This window comes from Arachis ipaensis, chromosome B10 (assembly GCF_000816755.2).
Source record: "Arachis ipaensis cultivar K30076 chromosome B10, Araip1.1, whole genome shotgun sequence".
In the NCBI taxonomy this organism is placed as follows: domain Eukaryota; kingdom Viridiplantae; phylum Streptophyta; class Magnoliopsida; order Fabales; family Fabaceae; genus Arachis; species Arachis ipaensis.
This window is the reverse complement of record NC_029794.2, coordinates 27280593-27285801: the sequence shown is the minus strand read 5'-3', so window position 1 is coordinate 27285801 and position 5209 is coordinate 27280593.

Below are 5209 nucleotides of genomic sequence, written 5' to 3'. Positions count from 1 at the left end.
GGTTACGGTTACAAAATTAACAATAATAATAATAAAATGACAATAATGATATTACTAATAATAATCATGGCAATAATAATAATAACAATAATAATAGTAATATCACTAACCTTCTCAAATTAATGTGTGAAAATATGAAACTCATCCATCCCATTGAGATTTTCTTTAACGTTGATCACACTATCATTGATTTTAAATTTTTAATCCAAATTTTTCCTACCCGAATGTTAAGTTTTTCTTCCACACCCCACCTCTCCTACTTCTTCCAATGAAAATGGCAAGTGCTTGATTTGGTCCCTCCCTCCCCCCCCTCCTTTCTCTCTCTCTCCCTTTTACATTGTGCACAACCATAAAATCCAACCAATGCATGGACTTCACGGGAACTGCAACTACTGAAACCAGAAGCTTTAACAGCAGGTAGTGCCAGAATTGAAGCACCCATTTCGTGCCGCCGACCTTGCATTGGCCAATTCGCGGTCGGCACCCCAGAAGTTGGCCATTTCGCATGCGGAGCAGCTGAGTTTATCCGTTTCGCGTGCAGCGCAGGAGAGTTGCAACATTTCGCATCCGGCGCAGGAGAATTGCCCCATTTCGTAGCCGCCGTCAGTGAGTTGGCCGACAGCTCCACTTCGCAGGCGTCAGGTCAGGGTCTGTCCCCGCAACATCCATTTCGCTGGCGCCATTCCTGAGTTGGTGTCAATTTCCATTTCGCATGCGATGCCCTAGAATTAGCCTGCGTATTTCTCTCCAACATTTTCCCGATGCACATTAGGGTAATTAAAGTTTTTTATATTTTTTTTTGATGATATGAGGGGCCATAGGCCCAAAGAAAGAAAAAAAAAAGAAAACAAAGAAAGCACACTAGCGCCTGGAAATATGGGGAAGCATTATCCCTCTCCCATCTTCACGCACAAATATACGGGGAAGTATTTTATATATTTATTTATATAAAAAAGTCCAGGTTCATGGGTTTGTTTTTTGTTTGCTATCTAGGAAACTGTCTGACTCCGTTTGCTTTAAATTTTCGCACCGTAAGCTATAGAATTTGAATTTGGGGGAGCGTGTGTCGGCCCAGTTTGTATTTAGGCTTTCTTGGGCTTGGGAGTGCAACAAGGTGATGAAGATCAATCTGTTGTCAAGACCAAAAACAGAAATATGTTCTTTCTTTCTAGATACTAGGACGAAAACATGCGATCATTAAAAAAGTAGGTGTTGAGTCTATTAACCCAAGAATGAAATTTCAAAATATATGGGGAACAACTTTCTAATGTCCGATCCAAAAAAAAAATTTACTTTTTACTGAAAAAGTTAAATTTCAATACCGAACCATTACAATATTGGAAACATGTTTCAAGTGGACTCGAACTGAAATGCACACATTGGCGTAAAATTTTTAAAGGAAAACAGTTATAAAATAATTAAATATTAATCATGTGTTACCGGTAACATAACATTTTCGATATATTTTTGTAAATTTTTTTTGTTTGCAAATTTTACCACTAGCCAATGGGTCGTTGATTCATCCAAAAAGTAGATAAAATGTCAAAATGCAGCTGGTGCACGAAATTGTGATCTCAGGCAACGGCGCCAGAAACTCTGTACGCGTGTTTTAATAATTCGTTTTTCATTCACAACTTCGATACAACTAACCAGCAAGTGCACTGGGTCGTCCAAGTAATAAACCTTACGTGAGTAAGGGTCGATCCCACGGAGATTGTTGGTATGAAGCAAGCTATGGTCATCTTGTAAATCTCAGTCAGGCGGATAATAATTGATTATGGAGTTTTCGAAAATATATAATAAGTAAACATAAAATAAGGATAGAAATACTTATGTATATCATTGGTGAGAATTTCAGATAAACGTATAGAGATGCATTCGTTCTTCTGAACCTCTGCTTTCCTGCTGTCTTCATCCAATCAATCTTACTTCTTTCCATGGCTGGCTTTATGTAAGGACATCACCGTTGTCAATGGCTACGTTTAATCCTTTCTGGAAAATGGTCCGATGCGCTGTCACTGCATGGCTAATCGTCTGGAGGCATCACCCTTGCCAATGGCTGCATCCTATCCTCTTGTGAAAATGGTCCAAATGCTATGTTACAGCACGGCTAATCATCTGAGGTTCTCGATCATACTGGAATAGGATTCACCCTCCTTTTGCGTCTGTCATACGCCCAGCACTCGCGAGTTTGAAGCTCGTCACAGTCATTCAATCCCAGAGTCCTACTCGGAATACCACAGACAAGATTTAGACTTTCCGGACTCTCATGAATGCCACCATCAATCTAGCTTATACCACGAAGATTCTAATTAAGAGATCCAAGAGATACTCATTCAATCTAAGGTAGAACGGAAGTGGTTGTCAGGCACGCGTTCATAGGGAATGATGATGATTGTCACGTTCATCACATTCAGGTTGAAGTGCGAATGAATATCTTAGAAGCGGAATAAGTTAAATTGAATAGAAAAACAGTAGTACTTTGCATTAATCTTTGAGGAACAGCAGAGCTCCACACCTTAATCTATGGAGTGTAGAAACTCTACCGTTGAAAATACATAAGTGAAAGGTTCAGGCATGGCCGAATGGCCAGCCCCAAAACGTGATCACAGGATCAAAAATACAATCCAGGATGTCTAATACAATAGTAAGAAGTCCTATTTACAATAAATTAGTTACTAGGGTTTCCAGAAGTAAGTAATTGATGCATAAATCCACTTCCGGGGTCCACTTGGTGTGTGCTTGGGCTGAGCTTGAATGTTACACGTGAAGAGGTCATTCTTGGAGTTGAACGACAGTTTGTAACGTATTTCTGGCGTTCAACTCTGACTTGTGACGTGTTTCTGGCGTTTAACTCTAGACAGCAGCGTAGAACTGGCGTTCAACGCCCTTTTACGTCATCTAAACTCGGTCAAAGTATGGACTATTATATATTGCTGGAAAGCCCTGGATGTCTAATTTCCAACGCAATTAGAAGCGCTCCATTTTGAGTTCTGTAGCTCCAGAAAATCCACTTTGAGTGCAGGGAGGTCAGAATCCAACAGCATACACTCTTTTTTTTGCTTTGGACCTTGACTTTAACCGCTCAGTCTCAAGTTTTCACTTGACACCTTCACGCCACAAGCACAAGGTTAGGGACAGCTTGGTTTAGCCACTTAGGCCAGGATTTTATTCCTTTAGGCCCTCCTATCCACTGATGCTCAAAGCCTTGGGATCCTTTTTATTTACCCTTTCCTTTTGGTTTTAAGGGTTATTGGCTTTTTTTTTTTGCACTTGCCTCTTGGTTTTAAGAACTTTTGGTTTTTTCTGCTTGCTTTTTCTTTTTCTATATATTTTTTTCACCATTTTTTTTTCTGCAAGCTTTGTTCTTTGCTGCTTTTTCTTGCTTCAAGAATCATTTTTATGATTTTTCAGATTATCAAATAATATGTCTCCTTATCATCATTCTTTCAAGAGCCAACATATTTAACATTCTTAAACAACAACTTCAAAAGACATATGCACTGTTCAAGCATTCATTCAGAAAACAAGAAGCATTGTCACCACATCAATATAATTAAACTAAGTTCAAGGATAAATTCGAAACTCATGTACTTCTTGTTCTTTTGAATTAAAACATTTTTCATTTAAGAGAGGTGATGGATTCATAGGACATTCATAACTTTAAGACATAGTTACTAACTACTAATGATCATGTAATGAAGACACAAACATGGATAAGCACTTAACATAGAGAAAATGAAAAACAGAGAATGTAAGAACAAGGAATGAGTCCACCTTAGTGCTGGTGGCGTTTCCTTCTTGAGGAACCAATGATGTCCTTGAGCTCTTCTATGTCTCTTCCTTGTCTTTGTTGCTCCTCCCTCATTGCTTTTTGATCTTCTCTTATTTCATGAAGGATGATGGAGTGCTCTTGATGTTCCACCCTTAATTGTCCCATGTTGGAACTTAATTCTCCTAGGGAGGTGTTGATCTGCTCCCAATAATTTTGTGGAGAAAAATGCATTTGAGGCATTTCCAGGATCTCATGGTGATGAGCTTCATGCGCCTCTTGAGCTCCATGAATGGGCTCTCTTGCTTGCTCCATCCTTTTCTTAGTGATGGGCTTCTCTTCCTCAATGGGAATGTCTCCTTCTATGAAAGCTCCAGCTGAGTAACATAGATGGCAAATAAGATGAGGAAAAGCTAGCCTTGCCCCAGGAGAGGGCTTTTTGGCTATTTTGTAGAGTTCAAGGGAGATGACTTCCTGAACTTCTACTTCCTCTCCAATCATGATGCTATGAATCATGATGGCCCGATCCACAGTAACTTCAGATCGGTTGCTAGTGGGGATGATGAAGCGTTGGATGAACTCTAACCATCCTCTAGCTACAGGCTTGAGGTCCAGTCTTCTTAATTGAACCGGCTTGCCTTTAGAGTCAATCTTCCATTGAGCTCCTTCCACACATATGTCCATGAGGACTTGGTCCAACCTTTAATTAAAGTTGACCCTTTTAGTGTAGGGGCGTGCATCTCCTTGCATCATAGGCAAGTTAAACGCCAACCTCACATTTTCTGGACTAAAATCTAAGTATTTCCCCCGAACCATTGTAATATAATTCTTTAGGTTTGGGTTCTTACTTTGATCATGGTTCCTAGTGATCCATGCATTGGCATAGAACTCTTGAACCATTAGGATGCCGACTTGTTGGATGGGGTTTGTTAGAACTTCCCAACCTCTTCTTTGGATTTCATGTCGGATCTCCGGATACTCATTCTTCTTGAGCTTGAAAGGGACCTCGGGGATCACCTTCTTCTTGGCCACAACATCATAGAAGTGGTCTTGATGAGCTTTGGAGATGAATCTTTCCATCTCCCATGACTCGGAGGTGGAAGCTTTTGTCTTTCCTTTCCCTTTTCTAGAGGATTCTCCGGTCTTGGGTGCCATCAAATGGTAATGGAAAAACAAAAAAGCTTATGCTTTTACCACACCAAACTTAGAATATTGCTCGCCCTCGAGCAAGAGAAGAAAGAAGAAATGAAGAAGAAGAAGAAATGGAGGTGAGGGAGAGAGAGATGTGTTTCGGTCAAGAAGGGGAAGAGAGGGTTGTGTTGTGTGAAAATGAGGAAGAATGGAGGGCTATATATAGGGAAGGGAGGGGGTTAAGATTCGGCCATAAGGATGGATTTTGGATGGGAAATTGATTTTGAATTTTGAAGGTAGGTGGAG